General features: G+C 39.5%; 1 protein-coding gene across 1 annotated transcript in view; it reads left to right on the forward strand.

Moving 5' to 3' along the window:
- Nucleotides 1-27,580, forward strand: part of CELF2 (CUGBP Elav-like family member 2) — an 829,766-nt gene that overhangs the window by 187,443 nt on the left and 614,743 nt on the right. Inside the window, exon 2 of the mRNA XM_060006033.1 lies at nucleotides 19,406-19,443. The gene's annotated coding sequence lies outside the window, so the exon portion shown is untranslated. The remainder of the gene's footprint in view (nucleotides 1-19,405; nucleotides 19,444-27,580) is intronic.

Raw genomic sequence — 27,580 nt, forward strand, 5'->3', positions numbered from 1 at the left:
GTAGATAAACCCAAAATCTGGGATCATGCACACTTCCTTTCAGAGATCCTCTGACACCTGAGAATGTGCCTTCAAATTCCCCCACACTGTGGCAGTCCATCAGCTCACTTCTGCCACCTCCACATCGATCTCTGCAGGGGAATGATTTTAAGGGGCCATTTAGATCAATGCCTCAGACAGCCCAACAAAGATATCCACCCAGCCATGATCTGCTCATTCTGTATGGAAAGACTTGGGCTTAGCTCCAAGAACTCCAATTGCATTGCAAGCTGCCGAAAACTTTCAGGCTGTTTAATGCTCAGCAAATGCTATTCCCGAATCCAAGGAATAATAAAGAACAATGCAAAGTACAGCCTTCTCCCTTCATAGCATCTTATTAAAGCCTCAATTTGAGGCAATAAAAAGAAACTGAAAACAAAAATATAACAAACAAAGCAAAACAAAAGCCGCCCATTGAAAGCATTGTGAGTGTTCAAAGCATTCCCTTGTTCAGAAAGAGCATGCAAAGAGCAAGGCATCTCAGTAAGAGAATCAAAATTATTTTCATTGAGCACTTTCACACTTTTGCTATCCACCTTACCTCCAGATTAGTAAACCTACTCATTTTGCTCAAACTCATAGTTAAAAAATAATTACCATAATTTTTCATAACGTTGGATATATGCACATCCTATGCCCCAGAAATTCCAATCCTGGATATAGTCCTAAAAGTACACACAGCAGCCCATGTAAAAGTATACATGCAGCATTACTGATACGAGAAAAAAAAAAACCATCAGTATCCACTAACAGGAGAATGAATTTTTTAACAAAATGGAATATGATACAACATTTAAAAATGAAATAGCCCCTCACACGCTCTAGGATTGCTGTAATCAAAAAGACAGAAAATAATTAATGTTGGCAAAGATGTAGAGAAATGGGAATCCTTATACATTGTTGATAGGAATGTAAAAAGGTACAGGCACTTTGGAAAACAGTCTGGGAGTTTCTCAAAATGTTTAACATAGAATTACCATCTGACCCAGAAATTCCACTCCTAGGTAAATACCCAAGAGAAATAAAAGCATATGTCCACACAAATAGCTTATACATGAAGGTTCATAGCATTATTTGTAGTAGCCAAAAAGTGGAAACCATCCAAATGTCCATCAACTGATGAATGGATGAATAAAATGTGGTATATCCATACAACAGAATTATTATTCAGACAGACAAGGAATAAAATAATTGATATTGATATATGCTACAACATGGGTGAAACTTGAAAATGTTAAATGAAAGAAGTCAGACACGAAAGGCCAATTAATATGTAAGTCCATTTATTTGAAATGTCCTGAATAGGCAAATCTATACAGACAAAAATTAGGTTTGTGGTTGCCTATGGCTTGGTGATGAGGAAGACTGATTGCTAATGGGTACGGGGTTTCCTTCAGGGAGGAATGAAAGAGTTCTAAATTTAGACTGTGGCTGTACAACACTGTGAATATAGTATTAAAAAATGGAATTGGGGCTTCCCTGGTGGCGCAGTGGTTGAGAGTCCGCCTGCCGATGCAGGGGACACGGGTTCGTGCCCCAGTCCAGGAGGATCCCACATGCCGCGGAGCGGCTGGGCCCGTGAGCCATGGCCGCTGAGCCTGCGCGTCCGGAGCCTGTGCTCTGCAACGGGAGAGGCCACAGCAGTGAGGGGCCCGTGTACCGCAAAAAAAAAAAAAAAAAAAAAAAAAAAAGGAATTGTATACTTTAAATGGGTGAATTGTATGGTATGTTAATTATATCTCAATAAAGCTATTTTTAATTACAAAGGAAAATATGAAATAGAGGTGAAGTTATCACCATAATTAATTCCCACAGCACAATGTTGAGTAAGAAAAACAAAAAGATGCATGTAATATGATTCTAATTACATAAGGTTTAAATATAGGCCAAACAATCCTACGTTAATATTAAGGACAGATCTACATAAGTAATAAAGGAAGGGCAGGAGAAGGAAAGTAGAACATGATACAAGATATTCATTATAATATCCTTTTGTCTTTTTAATTTTTTTGTGCAATTTTGTAACAAAGATATTGATAATTAGCAATGAGCACATTCATCCACAAGCGTCAGCTAAATTGTTTTAGGCTATGCTTTGCCCTATTATAACCTTCTGCTCCCATCAGGTTTACATTGAGTTGTAAAATCATAGAAAAGTTAAATCTCCCATGATTTTTTGGTTGCAACCTTGACATGCCACTTTGGGAGGAAATTAGCAATGTATTCCCACGCTTGCCCCATAAGATGTCCAGACTTCAAATTATTAGCAATATTCCCCTGTTGAGAAAGGTTACTTTTAACAATTGCTATCTGATGATGTCTTTTCTAAATTCCAAATATTGGGTCTTTAAAAAAACCCTAATACATGGTTAGCTTGTGGACCACTGGGATCATTGTGGCCTCTTTCTTGCTCATTTATTTATCCCAATCTTCTGCTGCTTAGAGCCTTAGGAGTGTTGAAATATATGTTCCATTATAGTTTGTCAAACAATCGCCTAATCTTTTATCTTTTGACCATACCTTTACTCTGAGATTATCTTACGTTTCAAATCTGGAATCAAAGGTAACATTGACATTTTTATAAGTACTGTCATCCATTAAGCTATTTAATGAATATGCTTTCTTTTTATTAAGAAAATCAGTATAAATATGGACATTCTAGATCTAGGACCAGATCTCCTACAGACTAAGCAACTTTGTGCATCCATCCAATAGTCTTGGCCTGCTGGCCAATGTTTATAAATGTTTTTTCATCCAAGTATTTTTGACCTATTTTCTGCATTTTCTGCATTTTCTCAAATATTCTGCGTAGAGAAAGACAAATTCAGAGAGTTTGACCTTCTAAAAGGTATTCTCTATTGTTACAGCTTCTGAATATATGAGTATATTACGTACAGATCTTTTTGCTTCTTTTTCAAGTATTTAACCTTTTAACTGGCCTGATAGAATTTGCTCTTCACAAAGTCTAGATAGTTATTATCCAGATTGTGTCATGTTCTAGGACTTTGTACATCTTGCCAAGATAATACAGAGAAAAGGCCAAGGTCTTTTTGAGAATGGTAGGATCTTCAAGGGAGATGAGGGAGCACTTTCTGAGGTTTGAGCAACATCACCCCTAGCATCTTCCCTAGGGGAGATGTTGAACTCATATATCAATCTGCATTACTGTTTGAGGTGCTCAAAGTAATGAAAGTTCACCAGAATCATGCTTGAACATGAAGTTTGTCTTCTGATTATTAGGAAAACCAAACATAAGCTACCTTGTCTCTTGTTGCAAGATGCTGTTCAAATTATTTTTATTGAATATAAAATGACCTCAAGTGCTTGATAATAAGGGTTTTTGTTCTTTAAGATCTTCTTGACCCATCTAATCCCTCAATTCATGAGGAAAACAGGAGCATATTAAGGAGATCGTAGCCTGTTTACAAATAATCTGTCACTGTTTTCATAATGAGGGAACCTTTCTCCCAGCCAGGTTAGTCAGTGAATTGTTTGCTCTTTAATAAAATATTTATGTTTCCAAGTCTAAACTGCCCTCAGTGTTGCAATATTTAAAGGAATTTCAAAGTGAGTAATTACAAGTAAGTCCCATGAAAGTAATTTTCCTTTAGCGATTACCTATTCTGTCAAAACTCTGAAAATAAGAAATCCATGCTCTCCCTCCCCGTCTCCTTCCCTTCTTTATCTTCTCTCCAAATCCCCTCTCTTGTTATGGTGATTAAGGATAGAATCCATCTTGGGCAAGATGAAGAAACTGGTGAACTTCCTAGTTCAGACCTCGCTGGGACCCTTGCGATGACTTCAAGGTTATGGCCTCACCTCCAGTTCTCAATCCTTCCAGCCATCCTCCCCACTAACCAGAGCTCGTTCCCTGAAGCTCAGACCTAAGCCTGTCAGTGTGAGGCTTCTTGTGCCTTCAGCTCCAGATCTCTCTCAGCGCAAGACTTTTCCCTCCTCACAACCAGCCTCTCATCAGCTCAGTCCCAGCAACCTGGCCTTTCAACTACACTCAGATTCACCAGAATGGTCTCTAGGTAGCTCACATATCATCTGAGGTAGGCTGAATACTGCCCCCTCCCCAAAGAAATCCACAGGCAACTCCTCAGAACCTGGAATATATTACTTGACGTGTTAAAGGGCACTTTGCAGGAATAATGAAGTTAAGGATCTTGAGATGGGGAGATTTTCCTGGATTATCTGAGTGTACTCAATGTTATCACTAGAATCCTTATAAGAGGGAGTCAGGAAGGCCAGAGGGAGAGAAGGCGGTGTGATGACAAAAGCAGAGAGAAACTAGGAGATGTGACAATGGAAGCTGAGGTCAGAGACTGAGAGATTTGAAGATGCTACCCTGCTGGTTTTGAAAATGGAGGAAGGGGCTATGAGTCAAGGAATGTAGGCGGCCTCTAGAAGCTGGAAAAGACAAGGAAATGAATTTGATCTTTGACTCACAAAATCAGATTTCACTGGTAATTGTTGTATCCTATTATACTGGGTTGCTAATCTGATAAAGCAAAGTGGTAATGGATGATCCTGACTTAAATGTATCACCTTTCCCAGATAATAATAACAGTAGCAAAGTATGATGTTATAGGAACACTGCAAAGTAAGTATTGTTATCCCAAATTAGAAATAATGACGTGGAGGCTCCAGAAAGATGAGCAAATTGCCCAAAGTGATAGAACGTGTCTGAGGTTTGCATAAACCCAGAGTCCTCATACTGTCTCTTGTCCTCATCCTGCAGGACCACACTGTCTCTTGTGGTTTTCTAAAGACTTGATGTCTTATTTCAGGCATCACCTCTTTTGGGAAGCTGTTCTTAGTACCCCAAATGGATTTCCCCATCCCCTCCATTCAGCATCCCCTGTGCCTGGTACAGTACTTAGTTCTATCACTGTCCATCCATCTATCACTGCAATAGCTACAATCAATTCCTTTAACATATTTCTCGAGGCTGAGAAAATGCCTTATTTTTCTTTATATTCCTAGCATCTAATTCAGTGCCTGCAATGCTGCAAACTACAAATGTTTGATAGAATAAAATGAATGAACGATGGAACTTCTTATAGATTTGCAAATAAAATATCATCGAAGTATGACCCATTTACATTCATTTTTAAAAAGCAATCTAGTGAGTCAATTCTCCCCCACCCCACCCCAATCCCAAATACACCTAAAGTACATTGAACCCAAATGCAACACTGTAGAAAAGCAATTCCTTCCTGCTCCTTGTCAGTCACTCTCCTGTTCTCCTCCAAAGTAACCACTGCTCTGATTTCTATCCTTCTGGATTAGTTTTGTCTACTCTAGACTTTCACTTAAATTGAATCATATAGTGTATACTTTCTGAACCCGGAATCTTTCACTCAGCTTAGTAGTATTTTTGAGATTCACCTGTGTTGTTGCATGTAGCAGTAGTTTATACTCTTTATTGCCGGGTTGGATTTCATTTTAGGAACACACCCCAGTTTATGTTTCTACTCTTCTCTTGATGGACATCTGGGTTGTTTCCAGGTTTGGGCTTTTATGAATAACTTTGCTATGAATGTTCTTGTCCAAGGCTTTTTGTGGGCATATGTTTTCGTTTCTTTTGGATAAATACCTAGAAGTGGAATAGCGGGTTCACACTGTAAATGCATATCTGTGTTTTACCTGATGGATTATATATATATAAATATTACAGTGTTCAAGATATGTATAAATTGTTGTAATTGTCCTGTGAATGTTAGTGTGTTGCAATAGCAGACTTAGTTACCATGTGTCTTGGGTCACATTCTCTGGCAGTAGAGGCCGAGACAGAGATTCTTGTGGATGTGATCTGTTGAGATAATGCTTGTGGGAGAAGCATGTTAGGGAGTGAGGGAAGCAGGGTGTCACAGGGAAGACGGTAAACAAAGAGGTGGTTTCAGTGAAGCCCAGCGTCATCTTTATCCCACAGAAAGCTCTGGAGCATCTCATGTTAAGGTAGGAGAGCTGGGCTTTTGTATCCACACTTCAGTCTTTAGCTGAAGTCAGCCCTCTTCCAGGGGGCAGAGTTTATCTGCCAGGCATCTCTTAGCTATAGTGGCTCCTGTGGGGGCCAAAAGCAATTCAGTGGAGGAGCCATGAAAGGGCAGCACTCACAGCAGCTGGGTGGATGGGAGCACCAGCCCGGTGAAGGGGACCTGGTCGGGGCTCCAAGCCTCCTTTCTCCCAGGCCAGCCACTAGAATACATGAATTCTCTCCATCCCACAACTTACTCGCCACTTGTTTAGGATGGGGCAATCCATACAAAGAAATGCATTCAGACATTACTCCAAAAGACTCACCTCTGTGGCCCAGATCAGATGATTCTAGATGAGGGCTATCGGCCCAGGCTTAGAAGACTTGCGTGACTCCTCAAGGGGTAAAATGCCAGCAGTGGCTGCCACTGTTAACCCTGTAACCTTGCACTTCAGGGGTGGTGCGGCTGCTCTCTGAGGGCTTCCAGCCCTGACCTCGCTCTTAGTGGTAGCTGTCCACCCTGCATCCTGGTGCTTCGGTCACCACTTGATATCATAGATTTGTAGACTCGGCAGGCTGGGCAGGAGTATGAGGAAAGACAGGTTCCTCTGTGACCTGAAGGAAATTTCTGTGACTAAGAAGTCTCATTTCACACTAAAAACTGACCCCTCCTCCATACACCTGGTCTTTTGAACAAGTGGTATCTCTTTTTGAGGGATATTTTAATCCTAAGTTGACAGAATGAGTATAAAAATGAAGGACCTACTGTATACCACAGGGAACTCTGCTCAATATTATGTAACAACCTAAATGGGAAAAGAATTTGAAAAAGAATAGATACATGTATATGTATAACTGAATCACTTTGCTGTACACCTGAAACTAACACAACATTGTTAACCAACTACACTCCAATATAAAATTAAAAGTTTTAAAAAAATGAAACAGAATAGGTCACAAAATGGCCAAAAAAATAATTTCTCTTCTTTCTGGCCAAACCAGCAATGGTGGGGGAATTGATGGGTAAAGGGGACTCAGGAACCACAGAACCACAGGTGATCTTTTGACAGAGTAGCCTTGCTTTCCGATGTGTTAATTGGAGTATTAACCACTGGTCAGCGTATTAACCATTTGCTGACAGAGAGGAGCATCACTACAACATCAGAATGCATCCATGGCAACTTGATGTCAAGATGTCTTTCCGTGACCCTCGTGGCACTTTGTGTGAAGAAAGCCCCAATTCAGCTTCTCAGTCTGCAACAATGCTGTTCTGGAGGGGCTCATTCTCAGCAATGTAAGGAGCTATTGTTCCACTTTTTGGAAATAAGATGGTGGTGGGAACAAGAGCTGTTATTGCAAACTCATTGTAGTTTATTATTTCCATCAAAGAGAGAAAGCAAGGAAGTCCTCAGGCAGGCTTAGCTGAAATATTACAGGGGCTAAGAGGTGAACTTGAAAAACCTTTCATTTTAAGCTTGCAGCTGCTGTGTGCACTGAAAGTCCAGCGAGGAAGAACTTCCCCAAAAACAACCACCATGAAATTGAGCAATGTTTATTAATCTTTGGTTATTTCCCTCTGTTTGTTTGATAGCAAGCAGCCATAAGTTCATATTTAAGGGAAGAGTCTTGTAGGTTACAACTCCTCCCCAGCCAAAAGGTCATAAAATTCTAAGAAAAGAGGGGAAAAAAAAAAGGTTCTACAAAAATAAAAACACAAGAAAAATCTAGAGGATTCGTATGGTGATGAAGAAAAAGCCATCTTCAAGAACCCACCCACAACTCCTTAAATGTTGGTCCTTCTTGGAGTCCTATGATGCCGATTTTGGCTACTAAAGCCATTCACTTCATTTGATAACTGTGGCCCAAAGAATATCTATGTCAGCAGCTGACCCAAGGGGAAAACAGACAGGAAAAATGCCTAAAGTTCATGATTTCTCATGTGATGCGCAGTTTTCAGAAAAGAGAGTACTACAGTTTGTGGATACAGGAAATTACATGGTAAGATGATAAGAAAAGTGTGCGTTGGCTAGCCCATTGAAAAGCTGACTTTATGTTTGAAATTACTTATTACTGCTATCAGGGACTCATGTGCCTGGCCCTGGGTATCTATCCTTTCCCTCAGAGATGAATCCCCAACATGCGGCAGAAATATGATTACATTTCCAACTCTACAGTAGCGACCTGTTATGGAATTAGAGCACAAAAAGATTCTTCAACATGTCGTCTTCAGTTGACTACCACTAGTTAACCTATTGGAACAAAAGAAATCCATTTTGTTAGAAGTGACATTTTGAAAGCAATATTGACTTCGAAAACTTACATTTGTTGAGCCTTCTGGAGCTGATGTCAAAGAACGTTGAACGCTTAAAACAAATTAGGTTAAGGATAAAAAGCCATTGAAGATAGATGCCTATTAACATCCTTGAAGTTTATGAATTCACTCAAAATCTGGGTAAAAGAGAGGTAGGCAAAAGCACGAAAACAGGTTTGGTGGTCCTAGCCAACCGCAAGCTGAAGATAAATTTTCAGCAACTCAAAGGGGTACACACGATATAATGAGGGTAACAACAACAGTTACCTCTTGAGAATGAGTTGAGGCCAGAAGTGAAACGATGACTCAGTTTCAATATTCATCGTAACACATTTTATTACAACCAGTTTGGGGCTCAAGTTTTAAAAAATTGAGTGCAGAAATGTAAACACAATATGATATGAAACAAGTTCTGTGATGAAAGGGGAAAGATAATCGAGGTGATTTACCCTGGGGAAGTGAAGCTAAAAAACTACCCTCAGAGCAATGCTTGGGTGTCTGAAGCAATAGTACAAAGAAGATACAAAGGAGATTTTCTCTATGTTTGCAAAAGATCTAGCAAAGTGAATGTGCAGAAGTAGAGTCTGGCTAGAAATTGCTGCGGGTCCTTTTTACTTTAGCACTGGGATGGGCTATCAAGGAAAAGCTTGGAATCTTAGACATCTTTGAGAAGAGCTAGAGAGAAAACAAACCAGGATAGAAAATCATCTGAACCATCTGCCTTCAATTCCGGTAAACACAAGAAAATGATGACAGTTCTTTTCTTTTAACTTTTTATTTTATATCAGAGTATAGTTGACTAACAACGTTGTGTTAGTTTCAGGTGTACAGCAGTGATTCAGTTATACATATACATGTACCTATTCTTTTTCAAATTCTTTTCCCATTTAGGTTGTTATATAATACTGAGTAGAGTTCCCTGTGCTATACAATAGGCCCTTGTTGGTTATCCATTTTAAATATAGCAGTATGTACATGTCAATCCCAAACTCCCTAACTATCCCTCCTTCCCACACTTCCCCTCTGGTAACCATAAGTTCATTTTCTAAGTCTGTGAGTCTATTTGTTTTGTAAATAAGTTCGTTTATATCATTTTTTTTAGATTACTCATATAACGATATCATATATTTCTCTTTCTCTGTCTGACTTACTTCACTCAGTATGACAATCTCTAGGTCCATCCATGTTGCTGCAAATGGCATTATTTCATTCTTTTTAGTGGCTGAGTAATATTCCATTATATACATGTACCACATCTTCTTTATCCATTCCTTCATCGATGGACATTTAGGTCACTTCCATGTCTTTGCTATTGTAAACAGTGCTGCATGTATCCTTTTGGACCATGTTTTTCTCCGGATGTATGCCCAGGAGTGGGATTTCAGGATCATATGGTAGCTCTATTTTTAGTTTTTTAAGGAACGCAATTCTTGCCTCGCCTTCATGGTAGCCGCCACATGTGTGTTGTTTAGGGGAATCTATCTCCATATGCATATCTTACACTTGCATTCTTTTCCTTCCAGAGTTGGATGTGAATAGTTTTAAAAATGATTGAAATAGTTAAGACATCTTTGCAATTGCAGAGAAGGGCCCACGTTAACTGCACAAACTAAAGTCATCATCATTCCAACAAATCTGATATAACCAAGGGAAATAACAATACCAACAAATGAAGCCAGTGTGAAGCCACTCAGCACTGTGGTACTGGATTAATCATGTTGCTCTTTGAGAATGTAAAGCTTTTAATCATGTAGGGCTGCAGTCTTTGGTGAAAATTCATGGGCACTTTATGGGTTTATTTTGGGCCCCAGGGCCCCTGTACATTTCTTTGTGCTAAGTACAATGAAAACCTGTTAAGGGCAAAGAATAAAAATTAATGTCAAAGTGAATAAAGGAACTGAAAAGGTCAAAACTTGTTCCTAGGGCCAAGGAATATGCCTGCCAGTGGAAAAGACCATGGAAATCAAAATTAAATAAAGAGCTTATGCCCATAAATTTGTGGAATTAGCAAAATTGCTGCAAATTGGCTTTCCAATGGCTCTGCATTACAAACACAGAATATGCATAAGAATATATTATGGCCATATGTAAACATATGTATAAGCAGGAGATAAATTTTTATTTTGTTCTTGTAATCCAAATACTTGAACTATCTAATTGTCTGGCCTGAAGGAGGCAACAGCAGTCCCTCTCAGAAGGCCCATGTCAACCCTGGATACATATAAATGCCTCCTGGTAAGTATATATATATATATATATATATATATATATAGAGAGAGAGAGAGAGAGAGAGAGAGAGAGAGAGAGAGAGGAGGAGAGAGAGAGAGAGAGAGAAAAGCAGAGAGAGAGAGAGAGAGCGCGCGCATGTAAGCTGAGTTACTGAATGCATTCCCCAAATTTCCAGGAGCCTTTTTATTTTTCTCTGCAGGAGCCATATTATCCTTACGGATGAATGGTTTATATCTATGTGTATGTACGTGTGTGTGTGTGTATATATATAAGTATATACATATATATATAAACCTACTAGAAGACACCAGAATTTTGATATCAAATCAGCACCCATTTTGTAGTGGAAAATAAACGTAATACTGATACAAAAAATATATATATGATTCTATTTATTTGTTTAATCCCAACTTCAATGCATCACAAATTGGTTTTAAAAGAGGGGTGATGCTATAATTTCACACATCATTTATCATTGAACACTAGGATTTAGGATAGTTCGAGAGATAGGGTAGGATACATCAACATCTCGCAAACTATTCCTAAATATTAAGGTCCACAAATAGCTCATTTGATAGAAAAAGGTCATAAAGTTCTAAGAAAAGAGGAAAAAAAAAAGATTCTACAAAAACTGCTTGTGCAGGTTTGTCTCATACAATTCACCAGTAATCAGTGGTCCACGAATGCAGCCATTGTCTGTGAAACCTAGAATAGGGTTTTGCCCATCCTGTCAGGCCCGCATTATATTAATGGTGGGGCGGTTTTCTCAGCAGGCTCCCTCCTTCTCCCTGCTTGCACAGGGGAGAAAATCCTTCCATTGGCTCTGTTGCCTCCCTGGCTGGGCTTTCGGGCATCTTAGCTTTCGTTTCTTCCATAGTCATTACCTGCATTTCCAAATCTACTCGTCAACCTGACAGTACAAACCCATTCTCTCCAATGGGGCCCTCAGAGCATTTACCTTTCCCTGTTCCAGGTGAAAAGTACCAGCCAGGCACCAAGGACTGGGTGCTATCTGTAGATTCCAACAGTCAAGTCAGTTCTGGGTTGAAGGGCCTACATTGGCTCAGTGTCTCCCCGGCGGGGAATGAGTCAGGGGAGGACCGTTCAGTGGTCAGTGCCCAGCACAGCTCCAGGCAGCCAAACACTGGTGGCAGCTCTGCCTGCAACCTGTACGTGACCTCTGGCCATCTTCACCACGTCTGCCCCTTGAGCATCATAGAAGATACCAAGATGGGTCTCGGGTCGTGATGGGAATACGGATGAGGAGGAAAGGAAAGCCTCGAAATGAGTTACTTCAGAAACAACCAAAATTCCCCCTTGAGGGGGGAGGGTTATGTGCCAGCAGGAGAGAGTCTAATTCACTCTGTAGCCTATTCTCGGGGTTTTTGGTGGTTTTTTGTGTGTACACGTGTGCACATTACACCACAGTGTACATTTATAAGCCAGCCACCCTCCAAACTAAATCTGATGGAGGGATGCATAGCAGGAGGGAAAATGAATACCCATTCTGAGCAATCAAAAAGGTCCCTGTTCCTTTGAAAATGTTTTAAGATGTCAGGTTGAAAGGCGCCAGGCTATTTGAATAAATGAATTGGTCCACAGGCATTATGGCTATGGTAGTTACGGTTATCATTCCTCAAACAGGGATTTTGACTTTTTTTTAAAGTAATGCAATAGAATCAGGAAAAATGTCTGGGAGTCAGCTCCCTATTTTAGTGACAGCCTGTATCAGGGCATGTTGTGAAAATAGACCAAGCATTTGTTTTAGAAAAAAATAATAACATTCAACATACGTTCCTGCATTTAGTTCCTTCCAAATAAATAAAAGCGTATGTGTGAGTGGCTGTAGGCTGGTGTGCTCAGGTGTTGACATATTGAAATGGAGATGTTTTTCAGCACCAAAGGCCACAGGAATAGTTGCCAACCTGGTCACAACTCTAAATGGGTGTTGAAATATTTCCTATAACTTAAAGAGCAGATAAGCTGAGTTATTGAATGCGTTCTCCAAATTTCCAGGCGCGTTTTTGGTTTTGCCTGCAGGAGGCATATTATACTTATGGATGGATGTTTTAAACACTCTGCTGTGTGTGGGTTTATGCAAATTCGATTTTTTCAAAGGTGCCTCTGTTAGGTGCACACGCATTAGGCCCCCATCTGCTGGAACACCTGGGATCAGGGCGCAAGGTGGGCTCAGGTCAGACTGAAATAAAATTGAGCCTTTCTGCCCTCTAGGGGCATAGCTCTTACCATTTTCCAGTCGGAACTATTCCCGGCATCTCAGAATGGCAGTTCATTTTAGCTTTTTACTCTTAAACCAACCCCGTGATTCTCTGCACACCCTCACCCCTGAACAGACATTAACTGCTCAAATAATGTGCCCCAAAGAGACACAGATCAAAACGGCATCCATGCCAGTTCTTTACTTTTCTCTACCATGTGAAAGGATGAATGGACAATTCAGGCAAAGCACCAGCTTAGAGGGAGAGGCTGAGATACCCAGAGATTTAGAAGGAGCATTTCTATAGTTCTGTGGATAGTTTCCACCATTAACATTTTTACCAGTTTTATTGTAGTATAGCTGACATCCCATAAACTGTACAATCTGGTAAGTTTCATCATGTGTAATCATCTCTGAGATCATCCCCTCAATCAAAGAAAAACCCCAGATTCTCCTTGGCTCGCTTTTTAGTCCTTCCCTCTGACCCCTCCCTGCATTCCTCAACCCCATCCTACAACTTATAACCTTGATCTGTTAAGGAAGCCAAGCCAGTTGTCCTATCAGGATGGTTTTGATTGGCTTCTTCTTCCTGGTATTGTTTAGCTTATTCCTCTCTCTCTCATGTTTCCTATAAAGTGGAAGGTGTATATAGAGGCTTCATGGATGCCTGTTAAGCATTTTTGGCTAAAAATAACATATGTATTTCATGAGGCATCACATCAAAGGCACTTAATATCTGATTGACCCAAATATTTCTATTTTACTCTCCTGATACCAGCTTTTATTTGTTGTTGTTTTGTTATTTTTTGCTTTGCTTTTAATGATATATTTTCTTCCTTAGAAGTTACATTTAAGAAAATTTAGGTTAGGTTTAAGATGAATCTTAGTTGAGTTATAGTTAAGGGAGTTTTAATGTTGCCTCTGTTACAAAATATGTTTATATCCACCCTTATTCACTCCTCACTGTGAAGAGAGGCAGCTTAGTGATTTGGCAGCAAGAGGTGTGGATTTGAATCGTGGCTCTCTCATTGAAAGCAGTGTGGCCTTAGACAATTTGCTTTTTTTTTTTCTTTCTCTGAGCTTCAGTTTCCTCACCTGCAAAATAGAGATGAAAATGTCAGCACCAAATACATGAAAGGTACATTATATTAACCAAAAGAGATAAGATATGGGTTGATGTTCTGTGAAGAACAGAGTTCTAATCAAATAAAAGTTATTATTGGTCTTCCCTGGTGGTGCAGTGGTTGAGAGTCCGCCTGCCGATGCAGGGGGCACGGGTTCGTGCCCCGGTCCGGGAAGATCCCACATGCCACGGAGCGGCTGGGCCCGTGAGCCATGGCTGCTGAGCCTGCGCGTCCAGAGCCTGTGCTTCGCAACGGGAGAGGCCACGACAGTGAGGGGCCCGCGTACCACCAAAAAAAAAAAAAAAAGTTATTATTATTCTGATGTTTCTTTGAGATAAGAAGAAATCCTAAGTAATATATTGCACAGCTAGAGAAATTGAGACACAGAGAGAGCAAATGACTTACAAAGCTAGGGAACGGAACATCATATTCTTGGCTCCTACCACTGCAGTGGATCCTGGATTTGAAATTAGCGATGCCTCACTGGAGCCAGGACCTCAAGACATAGAAGGATAATAGCCTACAGCCTATCACATGCTATCACTCTCAAAATGCAATCTGCTGGATGATGTATTTTCTCAAAAAGCCCCACCTAACTACCATTGCTAACGCCAACGCTTCCAAGACATCTTCACTCATCCTCACAGATATAATTTTCTTTCCCTCTCCACCCTAGACAATTTCACCTAAACTCCTCTTAGAGATTCTACAAATTTTTCACAGTATTATTGCTACTTAAGATTGCATGCCTCTTGCAGGCAAGGACTGAGTCATCTACATGCCTTAAACATAGCATATACTCAACATATATCTGTGAAACTAAATTAAACCTTCAAGAGTTTGAAGTTAAAGTAATAATGCCCGAACTGGTTGGTCAGCCCAGCTGTGACTATTAGACAAAACAGGTCACTTACCCGAAACCAAAATTCTGATTAAAAATTGATAAACATTAAAATAAGTTGTTTATAATTTAGCCCTTAGACTTTTAATAACTACAAATGCCAAATTTAAACTTGAGGAATAAAATTGAACCTGCCTTTATAATCTGTCATTATTCTAAGGGCTAGATGAGCTAAATATTTAACCTTTAATTGCCTTCATTTATTAACAATATAAAGGATTTTAATATAGTCCAAAAAGAAAAGAAAAAGCAGACTAGCTCAGCTGTTCATGGTTTTATTTGACAGCTGTAAGGTAATGATGACTATGACAGTGTATGGTCTGGGGGAAAAAATCTGCCAAAATTATTCTCTGGGGATATTAGAATATACATTTACACGATGTTAATCAAGTGCTTTGACGGGTCACATCATTTACATCCTCAAAATTAAATAGGAGCCAAGTAAGTACCATTTATACAATGGCCAAATAGGTCCTATGGCTTGTGGACAAGGTCACTGGGTGCAATCTTTTCTACTGGGTCATAGAATGTGTGCTGCTCAAGGGTCCTGGCATTAAGCACATGAATTACATGGAGACAGTGGAAACCACCTGCCCCTTTTGGAAGCTTAGAAGCAGTTCTGACTGATTAGGACCGGGCTACAGGACAAAGAGAAAATTAACGTTTCTCCAAGATTCTCCGAGACCATCAATCAGAATGACTTGGGTAGTTCTTGAAAATGCATATCCCTGGGGCCCCAACACAAAATACTGAATCAGTATCCCTGAAGAGGGGCCTGCCTAGGAATCAGAGTTTCTAGACAAGTTCCACTGAATGGTTGTTACACATGATGAAATTTGAGAGCTGCCAATAGTGCGTCCAATGGATGTAACAGGAGGTGATGACAGCGCCGCCCCCCCCCCCCCCACAGTGGTTTCTTCCCTTCAATCACGATCTTTGCTTGGAAGCTACCTGGCATTTAGTGCTTTATTTAAATGGCCCAAATAAGGCTCACTCCTCCGGCTTTGGGGGAACCCTAACTGCTATCTGCTAAACAATGAAACTGGTTGCCACGAGGTCAATTTGATTGAGTTGTTCAGTTGGCCAGAACAAGCCACTAATCGATGCGACTGGCCTGATTATTTAGGGCCGTATGAACAATGGAATCAGATGAAGCCAAGTAATGCAATTACCAGGAATTGACTTGTGACAGTCGATCTGGGTGACTTCTAAAAGGCAGCTACTTTAGAAGACGACCCAATAAGTTCCTGTCTTCAGTCTCTACCTATCCCTCTGTCTGAGCAGACCACTGATGGAGGAATGTGTCAATAGCAAGATTCTGCTGCTTTGGTGTACTTTGACTATTCTACTGAGCTAGTGGCCAGCCAGCTTTATAATTGTTTTCTCTTTGTGATCTATAACTATATTATTTTGGGAGAGATAGCCATGTTCCCAAGAGCTAGCAAAAGTTTTTCCAAACTGTGTTGATTTTTAGGTTATTTTCAAAGGTCAGTAAATTATATCTGATACCTTAAGAAGTTAAGTGAATATTTAAAATTGTTTTACTTTGCTGTGACCACATTATATGTCTATTTTCAAGCTATAATCAGTGTTGTCAGACACTAGGCAGTGACGACTGCTAAAGGAGTTCAGTGGTCTGGCTCTAAGGGGGCACAAGCTTTGTTTGGTCTTTCTGTGTGGCGGTGATCCTTCTACCTGACAATGTTGCATCTATTGTGTCGGCAGGCAATGACTGCAAAAAGGACAGAAACTGGGGCTGAATGGATCTTGACGGGTGCAGGGGACTGACTGTTGATGGCTTTGAATCCGCCTTGTTATCAAAGAGTTTAGTTTTGTTTTGTTTTTTTTGCGGTACGCGGGCCTCTCACTGTTGTGGCCTCTCCCGTTGCGGAGCACAGGCTCCAGACATGCAGGCTCAGCGGCCATGGCTCACGGGCCCAGCCGCTCCGCGGCATGTGGGATCCTCCTGGACTGGGGCACGAACCCGTGTCCCTTGCATCGGCAGGCGGACTCCCAACCACTGCACCACCAGGGAAGCCCAGAGTTTAGAATTTTTTACCTAGGCACACATGAATCCCAGAACTGGAGAGGTGCTGAAAAGGGGAGAAAAATCCCAGTTCTCGTCTTTAAAGGAAGTTACAATTCACTGTTATGATCATATGTGGCTGTACTGAGTAGCTGAGATTTTAGTCCTTTGATCTAACCTATGCAGATGGGGTTTGTTCTAGTACAACTAAGTAGAACAAACAAGATAAATTACATACTCCATTCCAAGTTACACATGTAAGCAGTGGGACAGAATTTTTAAGACTCCAGAAAATGGCAACTAAAACAAATTAAGATCCATATTCTATCACATGACCCCGAGAAGTGTGATTCTTGAACAACTAAGTGACTTACTTCTTCATGAAAAATGAATAATAGTCCTTGAGTAACAACACTAAGGACAAAATGGCAATCTTTTCTTTAGCTGAATGCTTTAGCTGTTAAGCTGGACCTGAGGATGGTTCTGTAATTTGCTGGAAGGAGTCACAGAACTTGTGAAAGCTGTTACACTCACAATTATGGTTTATTACAGTGAAAGGACAGAGATTAAACTCAGCTTAGGGAAGAGGCGCATGGGGCAGGATCCAGGATGGTTCCAAGTGCAGAGCTTTCAGCCGTGCTCTCCCAGTGGAGCTGTGTGGACAGTGCTTACTTCTCCCAGAAATAGTGTGCAGCAAAACGTACACAGTAAACAACTGTGAAAGCCCACCCAAGCCTTGGAGTCCAGAGGTTTAACCGGGGCTCAGTCACATAAGCAAAGTTGGTCACCTGCTGCGCTAACCTTTGTCTCCAGCCTCTCCAGAGGTTGAGTTTCTACTACATGGTCCAAGCTCCCCATGGGCTAGAAATCACATTGGCAGCATAGATTATCTGGAGCAAACCAAGGCCCCCAGGTAAACAATGACACTCTTTTCAGGCAGGATATCTCAAGAGCTGAGGGCAAAGGCCAGACCTCTCTTTGGGCAAGGTTAATCCTTTACTGTACATATGTGAATATATATGTTATGTGTATATATCTTTTCATTAAATATATAGTTTGGTTATGTCTGTTTTTGAACCTCATAGAAATGCTTCATATATATCATTATATGTATATACTTATATGTTGTGTTTCATTTCTTTCAACATTGCTTTTTGATTTATTCCATATTGAGTTAATGTTCTAGACATTCTTATCAAATATTAAGGAGAGTCTTGAAATCTTACTGTAAAATAAAATGTGGATTTGATAGGTAACTAGAATCCAGCAATGAAGCCAGCCTAGAACTTGCTGCACAGACAGCTGACTCCATTTGTTCGTGAATTTCCCCCACATAGTCTGTGTCCTAGAGGACCCCAGAACGAAATACAGTTACTTTTATTTTAATGGTCTGATAAGCTATCACTTGCCTACCTGTAATGATGAGCCTCAGTTATTAGGATCTTATCATATCATCCTCCCATGTCCCCAGCAAAGATGAAATCAACCACAGGCTAAGGGGTCAATACATTTTTTCTTAAAGGGCCAGGTAGTAAATATCGTAAGGTTTGCAGGCCATATTCTCTGTGTTCCAACTACTTACCTCTTGTAACTATTTACCTACTTACCTCTACAATGCCGTTGTAGCGTGAAAGCAGCCACGGACATGTAAACAAATGTGTGTGGCTGTGTTCCAATAAAACTCTATTTATGGACACCAAGATTTGAGTTTTTATTATTTTCACAAACTGTGGAATATTATTCTTCTTTTGATTTTTTCCGAATCCCTTATAAAGGGAAAAATCATTCTTAGCTCATATAAAAATAGGTAGCAGGCTGGATTCGGCCCTTGAGCCATAGTTTGCCAACTGCTGGGTAGGCTAGTGGATTCAGAGGTTCTAGAATTGGGTTCAGGTTTTCCATTTATAATAGAATATTCCTCACGGCTCCTAATTCATCAGTCTTATACCACTGACAAGCATGAAAATGAATTGTAACTCATCTAAAACATTTTAGAACCCAGATTTTATTGCTTGGTCAATAAATGAAAATGTTACACGTAGTAAATGGATTTCAGTAAGCATTGGACCAGAACAACTGGCTAATGTTCTAGATTTTACAACCTAAATAAGTCAGACCAAACAGATTCCCGTAATAATTCTGTGACATTAAGTCCCTAGATAGAATTTCTGTGGCAAAGGAAGGGTATTAATTCTCTTCCTTCCCCACAGTTCAATCGATATGGATAAAATAGAAGGTAGCCATCAGGTACCAAAATCCCCAAGATAATGTAAACAAACCCTAATAAAAATCATATCAGCACAGATGTGGCAGAAATCAGGTATTCAGCACCATCACTTTATTCTGATGAGGACTGCACAAGTCCCCCACAACTGAATTGTACTCCTGCCTTCACTTTAGGTCAATGAGCAAATAACAGAAAATTCATCTCACGTGTTTAATTGTTATGCATTGTTTTCATTCCATCTTTTTTTTTAACAGAAAAAGAGCAAGTTTTTAAAATAATGTTTGCATAGAGTATCTTTCTCAAATTAAAGGACTGAAGCTAATTACCTGTGTTTTTTTCATCTTTAGATCTGCAGAGCTTGAGAAGGAGTGATCCAGCCACACAGGTAAGAGCTTGCCTCTTTTGCAGACTTAAGATGGACAGCTTCAAGATACCTGCTAAAAAGGTAGTGATGGTGGTTAACTCACGTGAATTTGATTTTCAGGTTTTCTGCTTTTTATGCTTTTTGGTGTGTGAACATTTCTGTTGTTTCTCTTTGGATTTTTCTCTTCTGGATTGTGTTTACTGTTGAGTGTGCTCCATCACCTCTTTGGAGCACATTTATTTCAAAGCTTAGTTGTTGAATATTGACATCCCTGTATGACTATTTGATTTCAGATTCCTATACTGCTATTACTTTTGGTTGTTTGCAATGTGTTTTATTTTGTTTATCCAAAACATCAGCTTCTTTTGAAAAAAATTATTTTGAACAAGGTTACTGGAAGAATATATAGAAAATTAGGGCTATGATGATAGTTTTGAGGTTGGAAGCAACCAACAATATGCCAACGCCATCACTCCTGAATTGACAAAATGGCATACCACACCCAATGACTCTCAGTGTCACATTACACCTGTTCATACCACTCGGCAAGAATTTGTGGAAAGAGATCATAATCATCTTTTTCTTATCTGTGATTTTAAGGATCAAAATAACAATACTCAAATTTAAAAGGGTAATTAATTCTCCTTCTTAAATAATTGAACACAGGGGCGCTGTCCCCACTGTAGCGTTTCTATATCCAGACCTCGTGAAGATCTATGCACTGCCCATTTTTCAAGACAGCCCGGGAGATGCACTGAATGAAACTAATCATTCTCAAGTCATCCTCATAGAAAGCCTATTCAGCATCCTTTTCCTTCTTCTCTTAGGTTTTTAAATATCATTGCAATTGAATATTGATAAACTCTGGAGCATTGTCACTGATAAATGATTTCTATTAATAGCAATTTCATTCATTAGAACTTTTTAATTTGTTTTGGCTTTGTTGGTTTTCATGCTTGTGTCTTTCATTTTTTTAATACATTCCATTTTTCTGTTTCTTTTCGAAGTTTTAATCCAATTACCAGCCTGTAAACAAGCATTTGCTGCATCTCCAGTAGGTGCACTGAACTGTGAGTGGAAGTGATTTCTGATTAAAGACAGGCTAATTTTCAGGGGACAAGAGGAACAAAATGCAGTGAACTGAATAAAAGAATAATGGATGATACCTTGTTAGGAGACATATGGCACAGAGTTAGAGCACAGATGGAAAAGGGAAAACTTACTTCATCCTAGGGTACATATGCATTGCATGGATGTGGTTGTGATCTGGGTCACATATGATCTGCTTGGCTATGAGGGGGAAGTTATTTCGCACACTTTATTGCTCAGGAGTGTTCAATAACATTAGATTAGCTTCTCTAATTGAGAGGGTGACAAAAAGCAATTTAGATCCTGTAAAGCCCTTGTGTTTTGTCAATGGGGCCAAAAGCATATGCCCTTAGGCAAGAGCATTTCCAGGATTTCTGGATTTTTGATTTCTTATCCTTCTCCTCCTTTCTTGGTTCCCTTTCTCCACCCTTTTTTTTTTTTTTTAGAACTTCTACCTTCATGGCCTTCTACTCCCACAAAATAATCTCACGAATTTCCTGCGCCTTGAAGTATGATTAATAACATCTTGGGAGTTATCTGTTACAACCTTCACGCTGTAACAGGCTGTCATGTCTGGGGATCAAAAGAGGCACCACTGATGATGGAGAATTATGTTTGTTTTAATATGAGACAAGTTGGGCAAACAAAGGGAGTCATTGGACCATCACAAAGCCCCTAAAAAGTGGGGGTCACACTACAGAGTGGCTTGATCCTCCATCAGTGTGAAGGCTGACCATGATTATTACCTATTCAAAGCAGAGGCAAGACAAAGTGAGTTTGGAAACTAGACGTCACTGTTTTCTGGCCCTATTCTTGCCAGGCATCTGAGTGATGGTGTGAGGGGCGGGGATAGTAAGCCCTTTGCATTGGCAGAGGGTTCAGTAGAATAAAGTTTAAAAATCACAGCTAATGAGTACTTTGTCATGTTAAGCCACCTTCCATCACAAGGAGAGAGCATCGTGTTTTGAAGCTCCTAAATCGGAGAAACAAGATTTATAGGCTACAGAGTCTTCAAGAAAACCGGCAGGCACATAACAATCACAGCACTGGAAGCTACTTCACTGAGAATTTAACCACTACAAGTTAAGATTCCTCCATAGTAATGAATTCTCTTTAGTCAAAGCAAAGCTCGTAAAGGCAGGAGACTGAATACAAATGGCCACCAGAGACCAAAATATCAATTTTTCGAAGAAAAGAAGAGCTTGAAAGGGCTGTCAGAGCAAGTTAAACGTAGTGGTGCGAAAATAGTAAACTCTTCATTTGCTCCATGTGTCGTGTGGATTTGAAGAGCCTCTGGAAATGGGGAGTCCAGAGGTAGATAGATCAGCTCAAACTTTGGCCCTGGCCTCCTCTTCTCAGAGGCCACAGGATACTGTGTCAAACGTCTGCCTTCTGATGGTTTCATGAAGCGTAGTCTGCCTCTACTTAGTAATGCAACTTAACATATTTCTTTCGGTGCTTTGGGCAAACATTAAATCATAAAACCTTGCACAGTACTTAAAAGACATTTAGCTGCCAAATGATGAATAAAATGGGTGATTTAGACACTGAAATCCAAAGCTTGATGTCATTTTTATCATCTCATTTCGTTATACTATAAAATACAAAGCTGTAATTCATGATGACAATGACAGTCATACACCATATATTCTGTAGATTCACTTCTAACACTAGCAGAATGCATTTCTGACAGACTGTATAACCCATATATAACTAACAAATAGGGCTTTTGTCTCAGGGGCCAAACCTAAAAAATCAGATGGTCGTTTAAATCCTGACTTAATATGAGGCTGACTTTGTAACTCAGGACCCCTATTGATAAAGCAGACTTTTAGAAACAGTCTGTTTCCTAATAGACCAAGGGTACTTGCAAGAGCTAGATAAAGAGAATAAACACAAATAAGACTTTAGTAAATAAAAACTGACTTTCAGAGGGTGAATAATCTAGTTTGGTTTTCTACATTGATCAAATTCACTGAACAATTGCTTAGTAGACCTCTTTCTTTACTTAAAGAGTCAGAGGAAAGAGACCACTTCAGAATGGAAATGTCAGGGCAAGGAGTGAATTGCCTTCTATGGTCTTTGTCACCCATAATTGTCACAGGATTCATTGTAAACCGCAGCTGAGTCATCAGGACCCTGACGTGACGTGACCGGGGAATTTTATTCGCATTTCCTCCGTCAACATGGTGACCATATTGTGAGAAGTTGGACTTCATTGTTGACAAATAGTATTTGATTCTTTCAATCTGTTGATAAGATTGGGGGAGTGTTTTACTTTGCATGGTCCTACGCTGTTTGCAGATTAGCTGGCAAGGAGTTTGAAGTTATCACCATGGAAGTCTAAGTCAGATAACTTAAAAAGGAAACTTAATTGCTGAAAAACTCTTAACTTTCTGGGGGTGTGTATATGTGCTTCGTAACCTCTTGTTAACTCATCCCTTCTCCAGTCAAGCAGGGCCAACTCCTCATCGTATCATCAGGGCTGGTCTATCCTCTGATGACTGGTCCTGTGATGTGACTTTCTCATCTTCCTGTATCTGCGGCTCTGAGTCCGCCCTCATTTCACATTCTTCATTAAAGCTTAAGTAATGGTTTTCCTGCCTAAATTCTTGACCTGTCATAATCGTATACTCCTTAATCCTTATTTCAGAACACTCACCCCTCATCTATTTTGGTTTTATTTTCCTAGATCTGATATGTGTCTGAGGACCACTGCTCCCTTCCTATCCTCAACCCATGAAAACACCCTGTGCTTAAACCCCGTGGCACCTCTTCCATATCAGTATTTCAAGAGTCTATTGTAAAGTCACTGCACAGATTGGCATAATTGCAAAGCACTGATGCTGTGGATCTGAGAGGTTTTTTTAATGGATACCATAGTCTATGCCCAAAAGGACTGCCATAGAAATACTAAAGGTTAACTTTCCTCCACCTCAGTTTTGCTACTGAAATTAGCTAGAGCTCATTTGAGAGATAAATTTGCTCTTTAAAAATTTATTTCCTCTGCATTCATTTTCTTTTCCTATAAATGGGAACCTGAGATCTCATAAAGCTGAATTAAAATTATCAAATACTATTGAACCAACCTAATGAAAATTTTAACCAAAAGTCATTGTAAATTACGTAGGTGCTGTACTGGGAACACAAGCCTTTGTAAAGTAGATATTGTTCTTATGTAAACTCATGAATGGAGACTTTCCTGAGTAAATTGCTTCTTAATAACATCAGAGAGTCATTGGCTGGGTAAATATCTCCCTGAGGCATTCACTGAGATTCTTGAATTTAAATGTTCAATAGAACTTCCTATTTGTCACCTTTACTAACGAGTTTTTCTTTATGAAATCATTAGAATGAAAAAGTTAAATTTTGTGTCTAATTTCTAGAATTAATGCTCTTTAAAAGACCTCAAGGACTTGAAATTTGTCTTGCTGGAATGCACCATTTACATAATTTCTATTGCCCCAACATTTACACTCCCCAACCCACTGTCAATTTGCTACCTGAAGCAGGAGGGAAAAAATGGTCAGAACAGCCCGAGTATCTGGGAATTTCTGCTAAGAAGACCAGTGGACCTTCTCAAAGGACCGGATAGTAAAATCATTTCTCCCATTCTAACTTGTGATCCAAGCATCTGAAATCTTTATAGTTGTTATTTCTAAGCCACACATTCCCAACAAGTCCTACTGTGGAATTGTTGAAATACTTCATTCTGCAGAGCCCTTTAACATAGAAAATGAAATGCTTGCTTATAAACCAACCTGAACTGTTCTTCCACATGTGGAGCAGCACAGCAATGCCAAGAGGTTTCAGAGATGCCACTCCCATGACCATACTCAGAAAGAAAGATGCAAATAGATTATAATAATTGTTTTCCTGCCCTGTCCAGATCCTGCCCAGGCTCCTCCTGTTTGTGCCTAAATACATTCCCAAATATACAGGTGATTTCCTACCACTAAGCCGATAGGATATTTGCTGCATGGCAATACAGAGAACATCCTGAGTGCAACACGGGGAATTCAGTGCATTGCTCCCCGACCACTAAGTGATCACGGCACCCCTGTAAGATTTATAGCATTTAGCTTCCCCCAAAATTGAACCAACACCGTAAGGCTAATTGATGATGATACAATTGGTACCCTTCTGAGTGCCATAATTTTATATCACCTTTGCGATATATCCAGTCAAAAAAGTGTTTTTAACAAAATCATAACGTGAAAAATTAAAAAGAGTACTTGAATTAACTTCACATTACTGTGAAATGTTTTTAAACATAGAGGCTAAAGATATTAACAAAAGTTACTCAAGGATGGTTTTATGCCAGTGAATTTGCTCCTGAGCCAACACCCAAGAAGACATGCGAATCACCACGACACAAGACAGACTTGCCGAAGAACCCAGATTAGCAAATAATTGAGCGTGTACCCTAACCTCTACAAAGAAAACCTTATGTTCAGCCACATATTTTAAACAGAAGTGAAAGTTGCTTCCACATTATGCTACAGTCATTGAAATACATGTATTCTAACAAAATTCTATATATATTTGTAACCTTTTTCTGCTGAATTTCAAATCAAATCAAATATGAATGAAATCAAATATGAAATCCCACAGAAAATAGTTCCCAGGTCAATTCACTCAACAAGTATAAGTTGAAAACAGATTCTAGTGGGAGGAGCCTGAGAAGACAAGATTGAGAATGAGGGTTAAAGAGTGACCAGTTCTGTGGAGCGGTAGGTGTGATGCGCACACAGAGGAACCATGGTCATATCATCTCTCCACTTTCTAAACTCTCTCTTCTTCTTCCAATAAGAAGAGACTGCAGGGACTTCCTCTAAGACCACAGGGATTTCCTCCAAGACCACAGGGATTTCCTCCATGCCAAAAGACTCTCTGACCTCACATGAAGTTTCCAGAACTTTGCAACTTTCCCTCTTTTGACTGGTTCATTACAGAGTCTGAGTTGCAGGTGTCACCTTCTAGGGTATCATGTACCCTTATGTCTGTAAATCCCCTTACAGGATTGAGGTTTAAATTATACAAAGCCAGTATGTTTCCTGCCTATTAATTCTGTATGACTAAAATTATCTATATATCTTATTTATTGAGTTATCCATATCTATGCTAAAGCAGTACACTACATATGATGTACTGAGTTGCCAAAATAAAGGTAGAAAAATAAGTCAAGAATGCCCACCTGTTCCCATCAAGCATCCCATCCGTACATTCTGGTTGGCAATCGTGCAGGCCTTAAAGAGAGAACACCTGGATGCAATATCCCAGCTCAACCTCCTTCAAGCTCTGTATCTTTGGAAAACTTTTCTTTTGTTTCAGTTTCCTTTTCAGAAAAATGGAGAATCACAATATATCCTATCTTTCAGTGTGATTTTATGAATTAGATAATAAAATATATTTAAGATGCTTGATATCGTGACTGGGACATGGTATCATGACATCCTGACAGAACAAGGTGAAAGAAGTAATTGTCCACCTGGAGCAAGCATCCAAGCTGAATTTGGGGGGAAGCTGAGTATAACACATGTTTGTAAAGCGTCCTAAATAACAGGACGGGAACACCAAGGACAAGGCCTGGGAATTGCCAACATGGTAGTGACTTTTTGAAGGATATTTCTGATGGGACAGAGGTGTGGAGAATCGGTGATAAATTACCAAAGCAGCTCTTGGATGACAGCTGTCCACTACAAATAAGGAGGACCATGGCAAACCCATCTTATTAAAAGTGCTCCCAAGCACTGCTTAGGGCAAGGTGTGAGAATAAGGAGTTATATACAGACCGGCTCTGTAGGCATCCACAGAGGGTTGACATGGCAACCCCAAGCCCTTGCAGATCAGTCATTTCATTTCATAGATCCTAGAAACTCAACTAATAGGACAGTCAACTTACGGTGGAATATTCAGTTTAACTGGAAAATGGCTCCAGGAGAAGATCTTAAGCCCATGGAATTGATTCGTGGAGCTCAGAGTGGTAGAACAGATCTCCGAATCAGGATGCTCCTGTGACGTGATGCATTTAACTGACTTCTCTGCTATAACATGTCAATAATAATACCTCCATCTCTCAGGGTGTGGGGAGGATTAAATAAGAAAGACAAAACATTTGAAATGGCTGAGCAAAGTCTTTGTTGCAAAGTAAATGATACACACATGTAACTTTCCATTTTTTGTGCTTCCTAATTCCTTCTACTTTATAAAGCAGAAATACTACATTTTCCCCAAATTATATATCCGTTAGTTTTCAGGATAACCCATGCAAAATATGAAGCAGTCTTCTCAGTAAACTGCAGGTCTGGGGCTCTGGTCCAAGAACATGCTTGTCAACAAAACCATTTTGGGCACGACTGCTTCCCAACTTCTGTTTTATTCTCTCTCACTTAACAGAAAAGTCTGCAATGAAAGACTTCTCATAGCATCCATCTATTGATTATCATGAGCAAGCAGCAAAGGACGATACAAAAATTAAAGAGCCATTTGCACACACACCAACACGGAAGGAAGGGTTGTCTGGAGTCATTCTTTTCAACAATACTGACATAGAGTAATCATCATCTTAATCATCACTCTGGATTGTAAAATTCAGTAATGAATTCTGTCTTTGCAACTAGCTTGCAGGGTGGCTTTAGGTTAATATATGTAATATGCTGGTTAATTGGTTTATATAATATATGTAATAACTATTATGTATATATAATATACAATTACATACTAGTAAATTAGTATATATGTTACATATATTATACATCTACCATGTAGTATAGAAGATATAGTATATACATTATGTATTAGGGTATTATATACACTAGTATATTGTATATCTACTATATATTATAGTAGATACCTGCTATACTGTATTATATATCTACTATATACTATAGTAGATATTTACTATTACATAATATATATTATATAATATATAGTATGTATGTATATATGTAATATATATATAGTATATATATATATGTATATATATATATATATATCTTATTTTCTTCACAGTACAATGCCTCACTTTCCTCACAGAGATTTTTTGATGAGCAAATATGCTAGAAGA

Source organism: Delphinus delphis, chromosome 2 (assembly GCF_949987515.2).
Source record: "Delphinus delphis chromosome 2, mDelDel1.2, whole genome shotgun sequence".
NCBI lineage: Eukaryota > Metazoa > Chordata > Mammalia > Artiodactyla > Delphinidae > Delphinus > Delphinus delphis.